This window comes from Lissotriton helveticus, chromosome 1_1, assembly GCF_964261635.1.
Source record: "Lissotriton helveticus chromosome 1_1, aLisHel1.1, whole genome shotgun sequence".
In the NCBI taxonomy this organism is placed as follows: Eukaryota; Metazoa; Chordata; class Amphibia; order Caudata; family Salamandridae; genus Lissotriton; species Lissotriton helveticus.
The window spans coordinates 129,876,157-129,901,212 of record NC_136057.1 but is presented as its reverse complement, the minus strand read 5'-3'; positions in this window follow the sequence as shown (position 1 = coordinate 129,901,212).

The following is a 25,056-nucleotide window of genomic DNA, read 5'->3' as shown; positions in this document are numbered from 1 at the left end:
CCTCCCACCAGACTGTCAACCCTTTGTTGTCGTTATGGTTAATGTGCCCCCTTTAAAAGAAGGCCAGTTGGAAAACCATCAATCACTTAAAAACAAGTGTATCCACTGGCTGAAGGCAAACAGGCCAATTCCGCCGGGTGTGGATGGTATCATTCTAGGTGTCCGCAGAGTGGGGTGGGTAGGCCAGGGGAAAAAGACTCAGGAGGGGGATTGTATAATTATAAACTTTCAAGACCCAAGAGTAGTGCCCTCGATTTGTACCCCTATTAAAAGTATGGGGGTTCCAGGGGTTAAAGTGGTAGATCTTTCTTATTTTTACCCCAGGCAAAATGTTCTCCTAACTGGAGGAAGTTCAAGTTCCCCTGTTTCTGGTCAAAATTGGGCTGGGGTCATGGGAGGCCCAAGGGAGAACCAATTGCGGGCTCCTGGGCCTTACTGACTGGAAATCGAGAGTAGAGTGGAGCCATCGGGAGTATCACCCACCCATGTAAACTTTGTAAGTGGGATAGTAGCCTCTTTAGCCACTCCCCAAGAACCCTGCCCACCTCAGATACCCTTGAGGAGGAACATAGACAGGGGCATTCTAGCGCCTAGCGACACTCCAGCTGTGACGGACCTAGTCTTTAAGGTTTGCAGCTGGAATGTCGCAGGGATTGCAAGAAAATTGGCTATACCGGAATTTACTGCATGGGTTGATGAGCACTCCCTGTGCCTCTTCCAAGAGACATGGAGCTTGGTGCCGGCTCATAGGGTTGGATTTTCTTCCTATTCCTCCCCTGCACAAGTCTCGGAATCAGGGAGAGGGCGACCTTCGGGTGGCCTTCTCATTTGGGTCGCAGCCTCCTTAGACTGCAGAGTAGTGGAGTTTCCCACAGGTTGCCCGGACATTCAAAATATCACCCTAATAGATCATAGGGGAAGAATTGCCTTAAATGTTTACAATATTTATGCCCGGGGAACCAAGGGCGGGAGAAAGTCTCCTGTAATATCTCTCCTCGAGACCTTGCTAAAAAACACCCCACACAAGACGCGTACATTGGTGGCGGGCCATATGAATTGTACGTTCGAGCCCTTGGGCTCGGACGTTTCCCTCGACCAAGATGAGGATGATATTAGGTTGGGGATTCCGGTACTGGACATCCCACCGATCAGAAGGTGGACAGAAGTGGGGCTCCAGATATACTCCCTGAGCCTTGAATTTAACTTAAGGGCAGCAAATGGGAGGACAACCTCGGATAGGGGGGGTGCCCACACGTACAATAGGCCAGGACACTCCTCCAGGTTAGATTATATCCTAATAGATGTGTGTCTATGGCCTTACGTAAGGGACATGCAGGTGGTCCCCACGACTGAAAGCGACCACAACTCACTTTCTTTAAGTATGGACCAGTGGTGGCGCCCCTTAAGGAAGGACAATCTTAACCTGGTAGCTGCACTCCCGGATGATTCTGAAGTCTCCCCTTGTGGAAGACGAATAAAATGGGCGAAATTGGTTCTCTCTGAGGGAAAGGTAGGGGAAATTCAAACCCTCTTAAATCATGCGGTAATAAACCTCAGAACCTCCCCAGAAGGGGTGGGTAGAGTGAGTGGGCTTTTTGTCTCCTTGGTAGAAGCCTTATCTAGCGTGTTTACCTCACATCCCAATAAGTTGGGCAACAAAGAATTTAGAAAACCTGTTGATGGTTGGTATACCCAAACATGTAGGGTTCACAAGGCAAAGTTAGTTGAGGCAGTTAAGCACAAATCCCGAAGTGAGATACAGGAAACTAGGAAGGCCTATAACAAATCCCTCAGATTTGCTAGGCGGGAGTGGGAAGACAAATTCTGGGAAGACCTGCTCCAGGCTAGTAAAGTTAGGGATTCAAGGGCCTTTTGGAATCTCATAGGCACACGGAATAAACCCGATGCATCTATGAGACCCTGCAACATCCCGCCTCAAAACTGGGTAAAACACTTCGGGACCCTATACCTCCCTCCAGATGGGGAACTAAATGTTGGGAGGGAGCTTACACTAGCAATAGAACCTCATGCCTATGATCTCTTCACTCCCTTAGAGATTGAGGGGGTCATAGGATGGGTAGCGCCTCGCAAGGCACCGGGCCCAGACGGCCTTCCGGGGGATCTTATGAAGGCATACCCAGCGAAATGGGGAAGGGTAATTGCCGCTCTCCTAAACGACATCATGATGGGAGGGGCAGTGCCTGAATCCTGGAAAGGGGCGGTGGTGGTCCCGATTTACAAAAAAGGGTGTAGGGAAATCCCGGGGAACTATCGCCCTATAAGTCTGATAGACTCCACCCAAAAGATAGCTGGTAAAGCTATCCTTGGAAGGATTTTACATTGGGTGGAGGAGAATAAAATCCTATCAGACTTTCAGGCAGGTTTCCGGGCTGGTATGGGGACAATAGAGCAGGTTTTTAGGTTGGCACTGCTGGGGTGGAAGGTTGTGGAACTAGGCAAGGGTAGTCTTTACTTGGCCTTCATAGACCTGAAGACTGCCTTTGACCTAGTCCCCCGGGAAGAGCTCTGGAGGGTGCTTAATGAGTTGGGATTACCTCCTTACATCTTGTCCCTCCTCATCAGTCTCCATGACCATACCTTTGCACAGGTCCTTTGGGGTAAAAACGGAGAGCTCACTGAGAAGATACCAGTGTCCAGGGGCGTAAGACAGGGCTGTGTCTTGGCGCCCACCCTATTTTCACTATATATGAACGGGGTGGTAAAACATCTTCAACAAGAACCAGCCGACGCCCCCTGCCTTGGAGGAGTCCGTATCCCCACCTTGCTTTTTGCGGACGACACGCTTCTGATCTCGAAGACCCCCCAAGGCCTGCAGAAACTGCTAACGCGTTTCCAGTATTTTTGTGCTGCAAAAGGTTTAATAATAAATGTGGACAAAACAAAATACCTAGTCTTAAATCCACCTAGGAAACTGGGCCGCCCACCTACTCTTAACTCGGTTGCTTTAGAGAAAGTAGCCGAATTCGATTACCTCGGTATTCGGATTACGGATAAGATGTCTTGGGCAAACCACATTGATAAAATGGTCATTAATAATAGGAGAGTAGGAGGAGCACTCGTGAGGGAGTTCCGGGCCTCACCAAGGAGATCGCTTACCCCAGTAATCGATATCTACAAGGCCAAAGTAGTGACATCAGCCTTGTATGGGGCAGAGCTGTGGGGCCATTGCCGTTTGGACGCCCTAGCGATAGCGGAGAGCAAGCTACTAAAATCCATTATCTCTATTCCACTGAGCACACCATCTGTACCAGTGCTGTTGGATACGGGCTGTAATAACATTAAAGATCAGGCTCAGCTTCGCCCGCTCCTGTTATGGACACGAATTTGGAGGAGTGAAGATCTAAAATCCTACGCTGAGGGTCTGGGGGAAATAATGAGTCTGGGGGATTGGGCCAAGATCAGATGGTTAAGAGAAACTAAAAAGCTCTTGGAAAAGATCGGACTAGGGGACTGTTGGTTATCACGTTCAGCCCCTCCAAAAGAAGCTGTCAAGGCGCTTTTCTGGAAATGGACGGCGGAGCGCCTAATTACAAACTCGAAGCACTGCAAGTCCACTGTTTCCTTCCTACAAATTAAAGACATTGTGGCCTTTGAACCCTACCTGGACCTGATCACCCTCCCCTTTGACCGAGCCCTTTATTTTAAATTTAGAGTTGGATCCCTTCCGCTAGGTGCTGTGGTATCGAACTGGACATCAGCGGCCCGTTCTTCCCCTAATTGTGCATGTTGCCCGAATAGGGTTGAGTCTATTGCGCATGTCCTATTTGAATGCCCGGACTATGCAAGACCTAGGAGCTTTTGGTTGAAACCTCTCTTCCAAAATATGGGTACACGTAGCCACCTAGATGCCTTGCGTATCCTAACTACAGACACTTCCCCCCCTATTGTGTGTGGAATAGCAAAATTTTTAAAACAGTTTTGGCTTATTCGATGTAAGAGACTGTCAGTAGCGGTTTAATTCTTTTTTTAGTTAATTTATATATGGGCACTTCATGTCCTTTTATCCTTTTTAATGACTTCTCATACTGACTTCTTAAAGCAATGTTTTTTATGTACACTGTAATGATTCTATTGTAATGTGCTTATAAGATATCTTGCATATCGAATAAAAGCTTATGACTGACTGACTGACTGACTGACTAATTCTTGTTTAAACCGTGTTTATCTGCAATGCAAAAACCCTCTCTCTTTCGCACATTTCAATCCGGCTTACCAATATGTTTTCCCTGGCGGTAGCGGGTTTTGAAAAGTGGCTGTATGTCCATCCATCTAAATTAGGTGGGGGGACATACGGCTAGACCTCCAACGTGCAAAGGGCCATTGGAGAGGCTTGACCACCTGTCGTCAAATCAGCCTGAATCTAAATCAGGCGGGTCGGCCATAATATTGGTGAGAAGAGAATACCGTCACCATTGCGACGGAGATCTCTCTCCGCCAACATTTAAATTGGGCACGAAGTGGCGCAAGAGATGTTTGTCAGTCAAGCGAAACTCTCATCACTCATTTGTTCATGTTATGTAGGATCAAATCTTTTTATTGGCAGACAATTAGGCAAATCACATACACAGCATACCACCTACAACCCATTACGGGCCAGGCGCGAAGTTCAGATGCATACCGAGGAGCAGAGCCAAATACAGCAAAGTAGCAATCGCAAAGTGGGCATGTTAATACACAGCATGTCGCCTACAACCCAAATTGGGCCGGCTGCGTATGGGGGACAAGAGATGGAGGCCTTTCAGCACAGTATCGCTGAGTGTGTTAGAACGCTTTGCATGCCAAGTAAAACAAAGATAAAGGAACATTAAAAAAAAAAAAACCCTCACTCACCCTCTCCCCTTCCGACTAGACCATGCTGGGTTTGCAAGTTGTCTGGCTAGAACTGCTGTGAATCAGAAATATTAGGATTATGGGGCCTCAGCCTCCCCCTGTTCACGAGTAAAAGGTCTAAGCATACACAAGTATGCTAGACAGGTCCGCTCCCCGAACTCTTTGGACAAGATAGAGATAGTTATGGGCGGGGACCATATTTTTGAGTATCTGTATGTGATTGTCCTTGGGGTGTATGTGAGTGCCCATGGGGTGTATGTGAGTGCCACTTGGGGTACATTTGAGTGCCCCTTGGGACATATGTGAGTGCCCGTTGGGGCGTATGTGAGTGTCCCTTGGGGCATATGTGAGTGCCCCTGGGGCATATGTGAGTGCCCCTGGGGTGTATGTGAGTGCCCCTGTGGTGTCTGAGAATGTGTTGCCAAGCTGTTTCATATATAAGCATCTAACATCTTTAAGTTTTATAATGATCAGTTTATAATGGACACAATGACCTGTTCATTGAATATATTGTACATATATGTTATTTCCTTACAGTAGTATCACCTCCTCCCCTTGTCCTACCTCTTTAATATTTTTTTTCTTTCCTTCTTTCAGTTTTTACCCAATTACTTTAGTATGTTTCTTAGTAGCTTAAAATATGATGGATCTTTCTATCACGTTTATCTACCTAATTGCCTATAATACAATTATTAATGTATTAATGTTATTTATATGATTTCCTACCTTTGTAGAGATTTGCGCCAATTTTTGAAACTGTATTTGTTAAAAAATCTAAATAAAATTGTTGGGAAAAAAAATCCTTTTCAAGTTGATGGCTATTTGACATGATCGTACTATCTCGGAAAAAGTTAGGAAGAGAACAATCTGTTGATTAGATGTGGGAGGGGATGATACGTAGTGGAGGATGGAGAGTCAGGTACGGAAAATTACATTTGAAACATGAAAATGCAAGGTGTCAGAGACGGAGAGGAAAGAACCCAAGATCAGTCTGTCAAGGAAGTATCCAGACTGCATTGTAACCTGCAGTTACTATTTTCAGACAATTTCACTGGTCACTGTGTATTTTACGGGTACATCTTGGAAAGGTGAGTCATTCGACCTAATTTGGATGACAGGGTGTTCAGGGCTAATTTCAGGTGTTATCGTGGGGAGTTCTAGGTGGTTGTGGTAGCACCAGAGCAAGATTACTTTAAGGCATGGGAGGTTTGGAAAAATTGGTGTTTCCAAACGTAGCAGGTTCTTGCTCCTGGGATATCTAAATGCACGTGGATAGGTCAGGAGATGACCTTGTTTGCTCGACCTGACCGCATGTAGAAATTTTAATGTGAGAAGCAGGCTTTACCCGCACTGCTGAAGGCAGCCAATGAAGATCCCTCAGAAGTGGAGCAATAGCATCTGATTGATTTTTGTAATTAAGTGGGCTGTGGAATGCGGATAGCTTTGAAGGGGGCAGGGTGGTCACCGCAGGCTTGCCAAGGTGGCATTGCCCGCCTCGATCCTTAAGATGATTCTTGCATGGGCTACAGCTTTGATCTGGTTGCTGCAAAAAAATAGTTTTTTTTAAATTTGTTAAGATGATAGTTGGAGAATAAGCTCATTTATTCCCGCGCTGACGAATTGATAATAAAGTGTCAATCAAGAACTTTATTGATTTGACCGTTGCCAAGTTCTATTAATTATTCACTCATATAAGGAACAATTTTAATATTGGGCTTACAGGAGATTAGTAAAAGCTCTGTCTTCTTTGGATTACATTTCTAGCTACTGGCTGCAGTTGTATAATTTCGTCATACCCCCTGGAATGTGTGTAAGCCATGGGCTGAAGACAGTATTAAGTAAGGTGGAGTGTCGTCCGTGGAGCTTTAGGCCTGGGTCTTCTATGGTGAGTCCTACAGGCTCAATGTACACATTGAACAGTACAAGCAGGATCGTGAAGCCTGGCAGGATGCCACAAGATACTTGTTCTGCTTGTGACGTAAAGGTCAACAGATTGAGCAGTTGAGAGCGTCCCAGAAGTTGTCAATCTGAACCAGTTTACTACACCACTGAAGCCCGTTCTTGCTTCCAACGTATTCAGAAGTATATAATGATGAACTGTGTCGAACAGGACCCGCAGGCCGACCCCCCTTCATCAAGCATGCGATGAGTGTTCTCTAGGCTTTTCAACATCACTGTTCCTGTGATATATCCTTCTCCACCGCTCAAGAGCCAGATTGGAAGGAAGTTAGCAAAGCTAATGAGTGTCATGGGGCTGTTGGCCTTTTGAGATGGGGTGATACACCTCTTGAAGGAACTGTTTTCCTCTTAAGAGAGGTTGCTGCATCTCCTAAGGGCAAGTGAACTTCTTATAGATGCTGTTGACCTCTCAAAAGAAGCCTCTGGAGGGGTATTGCAGCCCCTTTAAGTGGAGCTGCTGAACCGCTTATGTTGGCTTGTGAGTAATGGGATTTTGATGTTTTTGTAGGTGCTGTGGACCTCTTAATAGATCCGATAAGCTTGTGGTAGCCACTGTCATTTTTGAGTGAGGGACTGTTGGACCAAGTGCAGGCCGTTGCACCTGTTGAAGAAAGGGCTGAAAAGCCTCTGGGGTGGCAGAGCCTCTTGTGGGTGGTATGCCTCTTGAGCAATGGTCTCCAACCATTAGCTTATGAGCTACTGTATCTCTCCAGCTACCCCTAAGTAGTGCACCTGTGTGCAGGCCATATTAATACAGTGAAATGATTTTGCCTGGTTGAATTAATGTACATACAAAAAAATTGGGGTTATACAACACTAATAATATTAGTTTCTCTCAATGCGTTTCATTGAAAATGAGTAGCTCTCTGTACAGAAAAGGTTGGAGATCGCTGCTCTTGAGAGAGCTCTATTCTCCTCGAAGACTGTTGTGGCCTTTCACAGGGGGCGGTTAACCTATTGAAGTTTATTGTTGAGTCATGTGAAATAGGCTATTGTATTGTATTGCAGCATTCATGTAGAGGCTACTACCCCTATGTTGGACGCTGAAGCGCTTGCTTGGCCTCTTTAGAGTGAGGCAAGTGTTGGCCTCACAGCGATTTAATATCTGTATAGAAGAAAAGCTGGTGAGGTTCCTGAAGGAGGATGTGGGTATCAGGAAGGGGAGCTCCCCAACCTCACAAATTAGTTGGTAGGTGTCATAAGAGGGTATTTGGAAGTTTCTGGAGCAAATTACTTCTAGTGCGACCTGGGGAGCTTGAAATTAGGGCTGCTGATCACTAGTGTGGCCATTGAGCCTAATGAATGGGGAAATGGCAAGCTGTTTGAGAGGGCAGATCCTCTTGGGATGGTGAGCCTCTTGATGAAACGTTTAGTTGAATTTGGGGATAAACAGCCATTAGTACGCGACTTTTAGTTCGCATACCATTACAACGCAAGCGTAACAACGCATGCACTGTAACAACGCCTAGTCTTTACCACGCATGTTATTACTTTGCATTCGCTGTTACAACGCATGCGTTGTAATGCATGTTTGGCTGGGGCGGAGGCCAGTGGAGACTTCACCCGAGGAGGCAGGGATGACGGCAGTGGGGCGGAGGCCAGTGGAGACTTCACCCGAGGAGGAAGCGATGATGGCAGTGGAGCAGAGGAGGCCTCTTTGTAAAGTCAGGGTATGGATTGATGAGCTGTGGGGCCTTGAGCGGCGTGGCATGAACAAGTAGAGGAGAGGCGCCGGTGCTCAGACAAGGGACTTGCACAGAGGAGAGATAGAGGTAAGAGGGGCTAAGCATTTGTAAAGGGTTTGTGTTTGAGGAGTAGTGTTTTGGGGTTTAGGGTAGTGTTGCGGGTCGTGCAGGGTAGTGTTTGTGTGTAGGGACAGGAGTGGGGGATTGGGGAGGGTCGTGCAGGAGTTAGTGTTTTAGGGATTATGGTAGTGTTGCGGTGTAGGGTAGTGTTTCAGTGTATGGAGCGGGTAGAGGCAGGGTCGTGCTTGGTGTAATGTTTTATGGTTTAGGATAGTGTTGTAGTGTAGGGTAGTGTTTTAGGGTAGTGTTTCAGTGTAGGGAGCAGACTGGGGGTAGGGGCAGGGTCGTGCTTGGGGTAGTGTTTCAGGGTTTAGGGTAGTGTTGTAGTGTTTGTGTAGGGTAGTGCTGGGGGGGTCGTGTAGGGTAGTGTTTCAGTGTAGGGGACGGGCTGAGGGTAGGGGTAGGGTTGTGCTGGAGGTAGTGTTTTAGGGTTTACGGTAGTGTTGTGTTAGTGTAGTGTTTTAGGGTTTAGGGTAGTGTCGTGAGGGGTCGTGCAGGGTAGTTCAGTTTAGGGAGCGGACTGGGGGTAGGGTATGCGTTCTTTTAGTTTGCAAAATATCATCATATATTCCGATTTGGGGACTTGTAACACCTTTCATGACTTTCCAAGTTGGCTATTGGCCTTGACATCTTCATCTTCTTGATTAGTAGGACATTCTACTCCATCTGCCTAACCTGTTGGAACACTTTCTCCCAGTAATCGTCTCATTTTAAGTCTTTGGATCTCTTCCTTGAAGAATTATCTTCACTACTCCTACTAATTTTAGTATACCATATAACCATATGTTCTATTAATTTTAATAAGTAAGTTAGAGAAATTACACAAATCAATATTATTGTGATTGGTGTTAACTCCGCTTATAAAACTCCTCCACCCAAACTACTTAGCCATTTACCTACCTTTCCAAATCCACTTTCTATTTTCTTTACCCAAAATCCTACAGCTGCCCACAAACCTGGTTCTTCTAATGACCTAATCTCATGAGTCAAATTTGTTATGTAAGTAATGTAGGAGTCAATCACTCCACTATAATCCAGTATGTGTGTGCAGCACTTCTTCACCTTAATTACTTTACAGACACGGCTTCCTTCGCAAAGCATATATTTAAACCGAGACGGTTCTGCATCACTATTGATCTCATTGCCAACATTTCTTTATTCACTAATTTTAAGGATCCTGCAGTATCTACTGCAAATCTATCTATGAACCTAGCTCATTTCCAAATCTTCACATCATTCATGGGTATTTCCTTAGAAGGAATAATATCCCCTAAAAACTCCATAACTACATCCCAAAATGTCTTTTCACTCCTCAATACATGTTCCTTCATTACCCCCTCTTCATGATATATTCTAGGGAAAACTAAACAAAGATGACATGAACGCACTCGGGGGATATATGACGTTACCACGCGGTCTTTTACCACGCAGACCATTACCACGCATTTTTTACAACGCAGGATCCTTTACCACGCAGACCATTACAACGCTGGTATTTACAACGCAGGTACTATTACAACGCATACCATTACAACGTAATTATTGGTAAGTAAATAATATGGTAAAATAATTTAATTATTAATAATATTTTTTTTAATTAATAAATTATTATTTTAATATTTAATATTTTAATTATTTATATTAATATTTATTTATAAATTTTTTAATATATATGTTAAAAATACCCCTGTACCCCAAAACCCAAACCCAGCCCTAAAACCTAAAAATACCCCTGAACCCCAAAACCCAAACCCAGCCCTGAACCCTAAAAATACCCCTGTACCCCAAAAACTGAAAACTGACCCTGAACCCTAAAAATACCCCTGCACCCCAAAAACTGAAAACTGACCCTGAACCCTAAAAATACCCCTGTACCCCAAAAACTGAAAATTGACCCTGAACCCTAAAAATACCCCTGTACCCCAAACACTGAAAACTGACCCTGAACCCTAAAAATACCCCTGCACCCCAAAAACTGAAAACTGACCCTGAACCCTAAAAATACCCCTGTACCCCAAAAACTGAAAACTGACCATGAACCCTAAAAATACCCCTGCACCCAAAAACTGAAAACTGACCCTGAACCCTAAAAATACCCCTTTACCCAAAAACTGAAAACTGACCCTAAACCCTAAAAATACACATTTACCCAAAAACTGAAAACTGACCCTGAACCCTAAAAATACCCATTTACCCAAAACCCAAACCTAAAATATTTTAAATAAAATTATATACTTACCAATACTTACGTTGTAATGGTATGCGTTGTAAAGGTACCTGCGTTGTAAATACCAGCGTTGTAATGGTATGCGTGGTAAAGGGTCCTGCGTTGTAAAAGTTGCGTGGTAAAGGTAGGTCGTGGTAAAAGTTGCGTGGTAAAGGTTGTATACCCACTCGGGACCATATGTAGGTGAGGGACATTTACCGATTCTAAAATACCGAATTTTACCAATTCCGTATTTTAGAATCAGTAAATGCTATGTAGGGAAAAATTCGGTAAGTATTACGGAATCGTTAAGATTCCGTATTTACCGAATCGGTATTTCCCATTAATTCCTATGGGCCTTGAGGCCCATAGGAATGAATGTGAATTACCGAATCGGTAAATACCGATTCTGTAAAATAGGGAAAGAGTTAAGGGTGGCAGGGTGTCACATTGACACCCTGTTGCACCCCTGAATAGTGCTTGTGGCACACATATATTCCCTAAGGGCATGTATGTCTGCCACATGGCACTGGTGAAAATGCACAGATTTGCATTTTCAGAGGTATTCGTTATTTACCACCAACTAATAGTTGGTGGTAAATAACGAATCCTTAAAGCACAGAAGCACTATTCAAAGTGCTTCCTACATGTCATTTACTGATTCGGTAAATGATGATTCGGTATTTACCGAATCTCCCCTACATAGCAAATGGCGCAATGCCGGTCGGAAAACCTGAAATTTACCGAATTTCGGGTTTATCGACCGGTAATGGGCCACCTACATCGGGCCCTCAGTTCTTTGATAAATTGAAATGAGCAGCCTTTTCACAAACATAATAAAAATCTCTTATAACACGATCTTCTCCAATCAAAAACATAAATCTCCAGTACATACGTTTTATCACATATACTTTCACCAACAAACCTGACTCTCTCCTATGGAACTATGCCTTACCAAACACCTTTTCTATCTTGCTCCATCTTCAACCTTGGATGTAACCCGGAGAACCTACATTTTTCTTCCTCCCTAATTTCATCTAATGCAATCTTTTAATCTTCCAAATTTCACACCACCTTTATACCTTTTCCGTTATATTCATTATTGAATCATGTCATGTTAGTAATGACTCTGGTATGTGCAATCTATTTCAAATGCTCGCCATACTTAAGGTCCTTTTTACGCTAATGAATACATTCTCAAAAGTCTCATGATACTCCGTCTATGGGGAAAGAAACTCCTTATAATTAAAGATCAGTAGAAAAGCACTACAGGAGAATCAGAAAGTTCCACTTCGAAATAGGTGGCCTCTTCACCAGCTAAAGTAGAAAGGAAAATGCATACATAGCAACTGCCAACTTTAATACTTTTGATATATTCTTTAATCATTTTAGTATACACATTTTCTTTAAAACCATTAACTTTGATAAGTGGTTCACAAACCTGGCATCCTGTAATGAGGACTCAGAAACATACTTAAGGCTGCAGCCCAAGGGAAGAAGCCTGTGGGATATATGGAGTCCACACGGAGCTTAACCTGCTGGTAGAGGGCAGAAAGTGAATAACGAATGAGAGAATTCATGAAACCAAAGAAGGGAGGAGCTCCGTACCAATGAGAGATACTTATCGGATAGAAGGATAGATGGTGGTGTGCTAAAGATGGGTGCAGTGGTAATGGCATATGGTACAGCTCGTTATCCTATGTTATTTTGGATGCTTACTGCACGCTGAAGTGGTCAGCATATTGTGTGGTACTGTGTATAAACTAATACATTTTAAAAAAGAAATCTCTAAATGTTTTTCATTTAAAGATACTACTTGCTTAATGTCTATATGACTTGCCTACTTTCAATTTCACTTGTTATTTGATCTGAAACATTATCCACAGGTATCGGTAAGCATTCCCACAGGCCAACTACTACGAATAATATCATTATCAATAACATCACTCCTACAATTAATTTCTTTATTAATTCCTTCTTTCAGACTATAATAAAAATTAGTTTTCACTTCCCAGTCCTTGTAAAGAGGACACATGAAGATTAAAAATCAGCCTCATCAGTCTCTGTATTATCATTATCTGTGTTTTTTCTTTCTCTAGTTATTTCAGTCTTTAGATACCATACTCCTGTCTCAAAATCGTGATTTTCATCAAAATTCAGTATTTCAAAAGTGTCTATTTCCCCCTCTTGGTCAGTGGCGTCACTGTTTTTGGGGGCGACGGGCACAAGGTAAGATTTCCTGTTTTTAAAATTGTTATATGTATTATTCTCCATCATTGTCTGTCCTCAGCACTCCGCTGCTCATTGTCATCTGTCACCAGCACTCCCTCATCCCCTGCTTGTCATAATCTGTCACCAGCAAACCCCCCTCTGCTCTTACTTCCTCCGGCCGTCAATGGGCGGGAAACACAGGGAACGCCCCGAGTGGCAAAAGGTCAAGCTACGTTATTGCTTATGGTGACTCTTCTTCACCGCCATGAGTTAAACCTTTTTCTAAAACATGGCTGCACCAATTCCTTTGAAAAGTCATCTTCGTCAGTATCTTCCTCCTACACTGTTACTAGGTACACCCACTCAGCTGAAGAATAGTTCCGATTAGGAACTCTCTAAGTGGTTGTTTGGCAGCAGGCTATTCACCCCTCATTTTCCCAGCTCAAATGTTTCTTTAGATCTTTTTCTGATTCACAATGTTTTCTTTTGCAATCTTTTTTCTGGGTAATTCTGCAGCAATAGTCTTTCGGCCTCTTTCTTCCTCAAGACATTGATAAAATTTGAACTTGACTCAGCTTCTCTCGTTTTTTCTCACAGTAAACTTTCTTTTCTGGGAAGAGGTCTTTTCAACTGTGATTCCCAATTCCAACTTGATTCTGCTTTGGTCAGTGACTTTCTCTTCTTGCTGCCACTCATGCATTTGCATCACATCAGCCCTTCACTCTGACCACTCTGTAACTGGACTTCAGAAGTTTCAGGGTCTTCATTTCAACTTTCGCCTGAAACTGTTTTCTTTGACTTTCTGATCTGACTGATCTTCACCCCCTTCCCTCTGGATACGCGCTGCAAATTAGAGTGTGACTGTGTTTTTGTTGAGCAGACTGTGCATTTTCATCATCTGATCTTGCCTCATCCACTGTTTCAGCTACTATCACTCTCTTTGTGTGACCAGCATTGATCCACTGAGGCACCCCGCATATTTAATTGATGGTCGGGTCAATGGAAAGGACCACTCCAATGTTCACGAGACAACTTCTTCTGACATGCGTGCGAATGAACACCCAACCACTGCCGTTTAGACCATGGCAGGGTGCGTTTTTGTAGTCTTCTGTAACTGCATTCACCCGATAAGAGACAGATTTCACCACATCAGCACAACCATTACAATAATACTGTAAAATGTAATGAGTTATTAAAACAAATGCAGCTGTGCAAGTCTCATTACTCTGCTTTATGAGGCAACAGTCCTGTCTTTCTCGGAGTACTTCTCATATTCATTAGCACAAGGGGGAATGCATCTGTCCATTTTAATCCTGTTGAAACACAACCGTTTGCCAGTTTATTCTTGAGAGTGCCATTGGTTCACTCCACCACCCCCACTTGATCTTAAAAACTGTACAAATTATTGCACTTCCTTTCCGAAGTGAGTGCCACGCTCCATCTCAATAGAAGCTGGGAGATCAAATCTTGGTATTAATTCCATTAACAACAATTCCATTAACAACAATTTGGCAACTGTAAGGTTATTTGCTCTCCCAGTCGGAAATGCCTAAACCCATTTTAAGAATCAGTAGACCACTGCCATGATGTACTTCAAGCTACTGGATTATGGCATCTCAAGAGAGTCTGCCTGTAATCTGATAACTGGGCATTAGTTTAATTTTGCAAATATTGACACCCAGGGTACAACACCAAGTCTGGCAAATATATATTGTGCTTCACATTTACATACAGATCTTGATAATTCTTTTTATAACCAAATCTTTCCCATTTCTTTTTCACAAGCATCTTCCTATAAATGTCTTAACTCACTCAAAGAAGTCTGATTTCAATCCAGTTAGAAACAGTTTACTTTACTAGAGCCTTGTACACTTAAAAGTTTTAAATTTCCACTTTCTTGAGCAACTCACTCTTCCTGCAGCGCACAATACCTCACCATTCGGTCAGTATGTGTGTTTCCTTAGGTGACCAAATCGTTGCCAGCCTTATGGGCCTGACACGTTACAACTGCCTTTGGTTTTTGAATTGCATTTAACAGAACCAATATGCACACTGTTCTTAAGCACCCAAGGACATCCTGAATCCTCTCACAACACCAAAACCATATGGGCTATCTGTATAGATCGTTACATCCACATTTTCTGACAAGCAGCAAGCTCTAGTTAAAGAAATCAACTCTGCTACTTAGTTGAGGTCCCATCAGGTAAAGAGGATTCTTCTATTGTCTCTGTAATACATCATACTGCATAAGCAGCTGTCAATCCTACATATCGGCCTCCATTTCATTATCAAATCCACTATCCCTATATGCATTTGTCTGAAATCAGAAGCAGTGTTGCCAGATTCAAACCATTGCATCTTCGGATAGATTTATACTCTGCACAATCATGTTCTTTTGAAACCTTTCGCACACCTTCTTCAATATTATGTCTGAGATAAATAACCTCTTTTTCACAAAATTAAATTTTTGCTGGGGAGACTTAATTTCCATTCTCGTCCAAATGATTCAAACAATGCAATGGTATCAAGCTTACAATCTAATTTTGTCTTAGAAACTATTAAGAGATTGTTGATATACTGCATTAGAGTTGAGTTACATGACAATTTAGAATTTTCCAATTCCTTTTTGAGTATTTGTGAGAAAAGCAATGGGCTTTCTGGATACCCTTGTGGGATCCTGCACCACACAAGAACTGTATTAAAAAATGTAAATGCAAAAAGGAGCTGAGAATCCTCCGGTAATGGTATTGAAAAGAACGCTTGGCACAAGTCATTGACTGTATACCATTCTGCCTCGGTTGAAATCTGGAACAATATTACTGCTGGATTCGGTACCACAATTTTACTTCTTTTCCAGAGGTCTTGTACGATCCTCCTTTTGCCCTTCAGCATTTTAATTCTCCTCTCCGGAGAATTCCAAGGAGTACCAAGCACTTCTAGAAGGATTCCCTGTTCAGTATTTTCTCAAATACTATTTTTATTCCCTCTTTAGCCTCTTTTGTTAGTCTGTATTGTCTAGTGCAGGGAAACATGGCATCTGCTTTAACTTTAATTTTGACTGGTTCTGATCAACCCAATTTATTTTCCAGTGAAATCCCATACCTCAACTCTAACTGAATGTATGAAATCTGGAGGTAAGTTTTCTCTTGTCAAAACTGGGTACATTTCTACTCTGGTGTCCTCGGAGTCTAATTTAAAAACTGAATCCTCATCCTGTGTTTCTAATGCAACATTATCTGGTGTGCAATAAAAAACACCGTCCCCTTGTAAAAAAGATCAAGATCAAGCAAGTACACTGGGCTTGTATCAAACAAAGTAAACAGTTTTTTATTTTCCATTGGTCCCATTTTAACTGGAAATTTGCTGAAACCTGAAGTGATTAACAATTTCCTATTACTGATCCCTACAACTTGGACTTCTCTGCCTGAGAGGGGTAGGTGTGGAACTTCCACAGAACAAACTGTAGAACGGGTAGGCTCCATATCAATCAGAAATGAAATGGGTTGGCCATTGACTTCTCCATCAATACATGGGCCCCTTTGATCTACCACCAGAACTGCTCTAAGTAAACAGACCTCCCCCTCAGGCACCGTCATTGTGAACTGCTTCCTGCCATTTCATCTGTAAGAATCATAACATTCAAGCCTGCATTATATTGTATTTTACATCTCATTTGTGTTGCATTACTGGATCTATTGGCATTGAATGTTTTCTACCCGAGTCTTGAGTCTTGAGGGTGTTCACTGGTGTGCTTGCCATCCCTGGACAGGAGTTTCGCATTCATTAACGCTCATCAGCAGGGATTAGGCGAGTGCACGGGGTTGCTGCGTGGGCTGCCGAAAATCTTTGTAGGTCCAGATACCTCTTAAGGCGCGCAGGTGCGTTATCTTGAGGTCGTCACCTCCACCGGCTCAAGGGAGCCTGTATAAATAGTATGTCCGAATGAGGTCGCACACTGCTTGTCCCATCAGCGTGTTACCCCGGAGCATGATGGTCGATGTAGTCGTATCAGCGGGTGCGCTTCTACCCGAGTCTTGAGTCTGGAGGATGTTCACTGGTGTGCTTGCCATCCCTGGACACGTGTTTCGCGTTCATTGATGCTCATCAGCAGGGATTAGGCATGTGCACGGGGTTGCTGTGTGGGCTGCCGAAAATATTTGTAGGTCCAGATGCCTCTTAAGGCGCGCAGGTGCATTATCTCAAGGTCGTCACCTCCACTGGCTCAAGGGAGCCTGTATGAATAGTATGTCCGAATGAGGTCACACATTGCTCGTCCCATCAGCGTGTGACCCCGGAGCATGATGGTCGATGTAGTCGGTATCAGTGGGTGCATTTCTACCCGAGTCTTGAGTCTTGAGGGTTTTCACTGGTGTGCTTGCCATCCCTGGACACGTGTTTCGCGTTCATTAACGCTCATCAGCAGGGATTAGGCGTGTGCACGGGGTTGTTGCGTGGGCTGCCGAAAGTATTTGTAGGTCCAGATACCTCTTAAGGCGCGCAGGTGCGTTATCTCGAGGTCGTCACCTCCACCGGCTCAAGGGAGCCTGTATAAATAGTATGTCCGAATGAGGTCGCACACTGCTCGTCCCATCAGCATGTGACCCCGGAGCATGATGGTCGATGTAGTCGGTATCAGCAGGTGCGCTTCTACCTGAGTCTTGAGTCTTGAGGGTGTTCACTGATGTGCTTGCCATCTCTGGACACGTGTTTCGCGTTCATTAAAGCTCATCAGCAGTGATTATGCGTGTGCACGGGGTTGCTGCGTGGGCTTCCGAAAATATTTGTAGGTCCAGATACCTCTTAAGCCGCGCAGGTGCGTTATCTCGAGGTCGTCACCTCCACCGGCTCAAGGGAGCCTGTATAAATAGTATGTCCGAATGAGGTCGCACACTGCTCGTCCCATCAGCGTGTGACCCCGGAGCATGATGGTCGATGTAGTCGGTATCAGCGGGTGCGCTTCTACCCGAGTCTTGAGTCTTGAGGGTGTTCACTGGTGTGCTTGCCATCCCTGGACACGTGTTTCGCGTTCATTAACGCTCATCAGCAGGGATTAGGCGTGTGCACGGGGTTGCTGCGTGGGCTGCCGAAAATATTTTTAGGTCCAGATACCTCTTAAGGCGCGCAGGTGCGTTATCTCGAGGTCGTCACCTCCAACGGCTCAAGGGAGCCTGTATAAATAGTATGTCCGAATGAGGTCGCACACTGCTCGTCCCATCAGCGTGTGACCCCAGAGCATGATGGTCGATGTAGTCGGTATCAGCGGGTGCGCTTCTACCCGAGTCTTGAGTCTTGAGGGTGTTCACTGGTGTGCTTGCCATCCCTGGACACGTGTCTCGCGTTCATTAACGCTCATCAGCAGGGATTAGGCGTGTGCCCGGGGTTGCTGAGTGGGCTGCCGAAAATATTTGTAGGTCCAGATACCTCTTAAGGCGTGCATGTGCGTTATCTCGAGGTCGTCACCTCCACCGGCTCAAGGGAGCCTGTATAAATAGTATGTCCGAATGAGGTCGCACACTGCTCGTCCCATCAGCGTTTGACCCCAGAGCATGATGGTCAATGTAGTCGGTATCAGCAGGTGCGCTTCTACCCGAGTCTTGAGTCTTGAGGGTGTTCACTGGTGTGCTTGCCATCCCTGGACACGTGTTTCGCGTTCATTAACGCTCATCAGCAGGGATTAGGCGTGTGCACGGGGTTGCTGCGTGGGCTGCGAAATATTTGTAGGTCCAGATACCTCTTAAAGCGCAGGTGCGTTATCTCGAGGTCGTCACCTCCACCGGCTCAAGGGAGCCTGTATAAATAGTATGTCCGAATGAGGTCGCACACTGCTCGTCCCATCAGCGTGTGACCCCGGAGCATGATGGTCGATGTAGTCGGTATCAGCGGGTGCGCTTCTACCCGAGTCTTGAGTCTTGAGGGTGTTCACTGGTGTGCTTGCCATCCCTGGACACGTGTTTCGCGTTCATTAACGCTCATCAGCAGGGATTAGGCGTGTGCACGGGGTTGCTGCGTGGGCTGCCGAAAATATTTGTAGGTCCAGATACCTCTTAAGGCGCGCAGGTGCGTTATCTCGAGGTCGATCACCTCCACCGGCTCAAGGGAGCCTGTATAAATAGTATGTCCGAATGAGGTCGCACACTGCTCGTCCCATCAGCGTGTGACCCCGGAGCATGATGGTCGATCTAGTCGGTATCAGCGGGTGCGGTTCTACCCGAGTCTTGAGTCTGTTCACTGGTGTGCTTGCCATCCCTGGACACGTGTCTCGCGTTCATTAACGCTCATCAGCAGGGATTAGGCGTGTGCACGGGGTTGCTGCGTGGGCTGCCAAAAATATTTGTAGGTCCAGATACCTCTTAAGGCGCGCATGTGCGTTATCTCGAGGTCATCACCTCCACCGGCTCAAGGGAGCCTGTATAAATAGTATGTCCGAATGAGGTCGCACACTGCTCGTCCCATCAGCGTGTCACCCCGGAGCATGATGGTCGATGTAGTCGGTATCAGCGGGTGCGCTTCTACCCGAGTCTTGAGTCTTGAGGGTGTTCATTGGTGTGCTTGCCATCCCTGGACACGTGTTTCGCGTTCATTAACGCTCATCAGCAGGGATTAGGCGTGTGCACGGGGTTGCTGAGTGGGCTGCCGAAAATATTTGTAGGTCCAGATACCTCTTAAGGCGCGCAGGTGCGTTATCTCGAGGTCGTCACCTCCACAGGCTCAAGAGAGCCTGTATAAATAGTATGTCCGTATGAGGTCGCACACTGCTCGTCCCATCAGCGTGTGACCCCGGAGCATGATGGTCGATGTAGTCTGTATCAGCGGGTGCGCTTCTACCCGAGTCTTGAGTCTTGAGGGTGTTCACTGGTGTGCTTGCCATCCCTAGACACGTGTTTCGCGTTCATTAACGCTCATCAGCAGGGATTAGGCGTGTGCACGGGGTTGCTGCGTGGGCTGCTGAAAATATTTGTAGGTCCAGATACCTCTTAAGGCGCGCAGGTGCATTATCTCAAGGGCGTCACCTCCACCGGCTCAAGGAAGCCTGTATAAATAGTATGTCCGAATGAGGTCGCACACTGCTCGTCCCATCAGCGTTTGACTCCGGAGCATGATGGTCGATGTAGTCGGTATCAGCGGGTGCGCTTCTACCCGAGTCTTGAGTCTTGAGGGTGTTCACTGGTGTGCTTGCCATCCCTGGACACGTGTTTCGCGTTCATTAACGCTCATCAGCAGGGATTAGGTGTGTGCACGGGGTTGCTGCATGGGCTGCCGAAAATATTTGTAGGTCCAGATACCTCTTAAGGCGCGCAGGTGCGTTATCTCGAGATCGTCCTTGAGCCGGTGGAGGTGACGACCTTGAGATAACGCACCTGCGCGCCTTAAGAGGTATCTGGACCTACGAGTATTTTCGGCAGCCCACGCAGCAACCCCGTGCACACGCCTAATCCCTGCTGATGACCGTTAATGAACGCGAAACACGTGTCCAGGGATGGCAAGCACACCAGTGAACACCCTCAAGACTCAACACTCGGGTAGAAGCGCACCTGCTGATACCGACTACATCGACCATCATGCTCCGGGGTCACACGCTGATGGGACGAGCAGTGTGCGACCTCATTCGGACATACTATTTATACAGGCTCCCTTGAGCCGGTGGAGGTGATGACCTCGAGATAACGCACCTGCGCGCCTTAAGAGGTATCTTGACCTACCAATATTTTTGGCAGCCACGCAGCAACCCCGTGCACACGCCTAATCCCTGCTGATGAGCGTTAATGAACGCGAAACACGTGTCCAGGGATGGCAAGCACACCAGTGAACACCCTCAAGACTCAACACTCGGGTAGAAGCATACCCGCTGATACCGACTACATCGACCATCATGCTCGGGGGTCACACGCTGATGGGACGAGCAGTGTGCGAACTCATTCGGACATACTATTTATACAGCTCCCTTGAGCCAGTGGAGGTGACGACCTCGAGATAACGCACCTGCGCGCCTTAAGAGGTATCTGGACCTACGAATATTTTCAGCAGCCCACGCAGCAACCCCATGCACACGCCTAATCCCTGCTGATGAGCGTTAATGAATGCGAAACACGTGTCCAAGGATGGCAAGCACAGCAGTGAACACCCTCAAGACTCAAGACTCGGGTAGAAGCGCACCCGCTGATACCGACTACATCGACCATCATGCTCCGGGGTCACACGCTGATGGGACGAGCAGTGTGCGACCTCATTCGGACATACTTTTTGCCATTTACAGTTTGGAAACAAAGTTGTACGAGTGTAAGGAGCTAAAAGCTCAGAAATGGGGAATCCGTATATGGCGGTCGGTCTCTCAATGGATAAATGACTGAATTGTACCCATAGATAATGCAGTTTTCATAGTAAGGTATTTTAATCTTGTCATTTATTGCGCTCAGTATTGAATGTTAATTATACTATACGCCTATCTTTTAAATTACCCCTTTTTTGATAGAGAGATTTCCTTCCCTTTTCTTCTTTCTCAATCTGTACGCTTATAGTGAAGCCCTTGAACCATCAGGATTTGCATTTGCACTTTATGGTTGATCCCCATTGTATTACACTAATCTGTGTTTTGTACGGCTAATTTGCACCGTCTTCATTTTCTTTGTAAATAATGTCTGAGTAATTGATCAGCTGCTTTGTTGCTTTTGTCTTTCATGAGTTAATGATGAAATTGTCAAGTAGCTGGGCCTCTGATGCCTGCTGCTTTTATGTAAATGGAAATAAAAATATAATTTAAAAAAAGGATTAGAGTGTGACCCTGATACACAATCAGAAAGTCCATTAGGAACAGAGAGTCAGCTGACGTTTTTAGGTTTCGCCTGCACAGTGCTTGCAAAATGTCCTGTATTCTAAAAGAAAAGAGTCTAAAAGGGTACATAGAACTAGCCAATTACTTATTTTTACTTGCCATTCATTGGACTCAACGTTACTCTAATGTCCCTGCTTCAGATTAGTCAGCACGTCATCTACTTGCACTTTGCCCATTTCCTTGCAGCTGCTTTGCTTTTTCATGCTGTGGAACATGGCCCAAGTACCGCTTCTGGTCATTGTCCAGTGTGCTTCTACTGGCTACGCTCTTCAGAAGATACTTTTTATTATTATTTGTTATCTAGCACTCCATACAAGTGCATTTGCCATCTCCTCTCCTCCTCAGTGCTCTTCCGATATCTTTGCAAGCACCTGCCCCCTTCCCTCTTCCCAAGCACAGACCTCATTTTGCTTAGTCACCCATTGTTGCTGCTCCCTACAAGCCGAGGTGACCATCCTCCTGTGCAGTTTTAACTGCCAACTTCACAGACCCCCTACTTTATTGCATTTAGTAATTCTGGCAAACTGTTTGTCAGAATCCATAAGTAATTAGCTTTCATTCAATCAATCAATCAATCAATCAGGGAATTGTAAGCGTGCTACTCACCTGTGAGGGCCTCAAGGGGACCCGAGTTATTTTTCAAGATGGGTATTTTATTTTTCTCTAAACTCACCTGGTTACCACCAAACTCCGCCTAGAAGATTTACCATAGGCTGTAAACATTTCTGTTTCGCTGCAAACACACGTGTGGGCCTATCTGTCGTAGGGAACCTGTTATGTGCTCCATAATGCATTGTCATTGGTATATATTCGCTGAGCCGGCAAGAACGTTCGTGAGTTGAAAGCATACTGGATATATATATATAATACTTAAGAGCATAAACATCTTTAAATGTCATATGTAGATGGAGCAGCTATGCATATGCATGAATGCTGTCAGTCTATAGAACTCTCTTCAATAGAATGAGCAGTAGTACACCAAGCAGTTCCGCAAAATGTACTCTAAAACTAATTGGTTTCTATGTGATATGTAAAAAAAACACTGACAAACCGAATAGATTTCACATAGGCGAAACCTGATGGATTTGCCAGTGCTTGTTTTACCGGTGGTTCAGCTAGGGGTTTCTTCCAATTTCAAAAAGCCTTAGAACTAGAAAGCAGCAAGTTAGATAGTTAGCTTCTGTAATACAAGGCAGCAAGTGCTAGAAACTGCAAGTAGGACACAGGTCAAGTGCAGCTCCTGTTTTTAAAACAGAGACATGTCCTAGACTCAGAGGAAAGAGGTGGAAAGAACTGGATCAGTCTTAAAAGCAGAGCCGGAGGGAGAGGGCAGGAAGAACCATCCGTGGAAGATCCCAACAGATATTACCAACTCTCTTTAAAAAAAAAATGAGACAAAGTATTGCTCTGCAGCCTGAGGCCTCGGGGGTCCTGTGCACACCAGGGTGCAAATGAATGGCGCGAAGGTGGTGGAGGAGAGCACACTCCAGCCCGCTTGGACCGCACATGAAGTCCCACTTCAATGGAGGACACGAATTGTGCAATATAGTTTCAAAATTAGAGTGGTGAATTTGAAGCAGTGGTGCTTAACCTGATAGTGCACCGAAGTAGTGACCGGGCACTAAGAAGCGGCAGTTAAAGGATACAGTGGGCGTCTGGTTGGGATGGCGAAGATCAGGTTAAGCGTATGACCCGCCACTTAAGAAGCACCAATTCCAAGTTTGAAGAGAACGTGAAGAGTCTGAGTCATTAAAGTCTGCAGTAGTGCCTGCAGCTAACCTCAATTAATAAGGGGACAGGCGGGTCCTAAATGTAGGAGAATTAATAAATCAAAAATGTATGTAGTAAGAGTATTGCTAGGCCCATCAGGTCATATGTACTATTGGACAGAAAAGTGAGGAACAGAGACTAAATAAATCTGAGCTTCAAGAGCTTAGCAAGCGGCAATGTGTTCAGAGGAATTTAGCAGAGTCTATGACTGACTGCCAGCATGCCCCTGATTTTCTAAAAATAAAGATGAGAGCGATACAAAAATGAGATGGAAAAGCAAGAGGGGGTTGAAGCCACATGTTTCCAGATTCAGTAACAAATAAAACCTCAAGTTTATGTTCAAGAATCAAACCATGTATGTCAAAAACTGCATTAATGCACTCTCTCTTAAAAAACACGTTTGACATACATTCTTGAGAGGATAGTCCATTATGATGGTCAAAACAACTGTAACCAAAGTGTTAGTTTTCCCAGTACTCATCGGAAGTGAATTTGGGTGATGACAAAACAGCAACAACTGGGACTACCTCTATGGCTCTCCGCGGAGCATTACTGTAAATAAATTCTGCGTGTTGTGCTATCACTAATAGCAGTCGTTAACCTGTCTTTTACAGTACAAACTCTAAAGACTGGTTCACACGTTCCATCTGTATATCAGTTTGTGGATGATAAACGAGCACTAATTTTATGATACACAACCAGCCTTCCAAAATCTGGACACAAATTCATGCCTATGGTCAAAGATTATCACAGAAGATAATCCAAGTAACCTAATGGCACGTTGTAAGGAGATGTTAGTTAATTCTTTACCGCTGTGTATTTTTTGTAAAGGCACAATTTGTGCCTTTTTGATCAGTAAATCGACTACAACTTTAATTGCAGCGAATCCTCCTGTTTTAGAGAAATCAGTGACATGAACTAGGTGATATTGGTATGAGTTGTAGTAGACTAAATAGTGGTGTGTAAGAACGTTTGGCAATTGCAAACATCGTATAATGAATGAATGCACATCCTTGAACTGAGTTTTCCACTAAACCCATATCTAATAAAGTCTGTAATGTTTTTGTTTTACGGAATGACCCGCCTGAGCTGAGGGATGACACTATTAAAAAGCTTGCTCTTGTAATTAGTCATTAGTTAAATAGACCATCGTTAATATTAGAAATTGAGTCTCTCAACCACTCACCTGAATTTAGTTATTTTGATTCAAATCATATTTTGTCCAGAAATGAGTCCATATCAATCAAGCCTATTACAGTTCTTGTAATAAACTCAGTGGTACGTGAGGTTCATCTTGTTTCTCACAACTTCCTATCCTCAATAAGGCACAGGCTTTTTCATTCGTAGACCCTGATTGAGAAGTTACTACAAAATCAAATTCCCTACAAAATAGCATCCAAAGCATCTGAACACAAAAGTTGTAA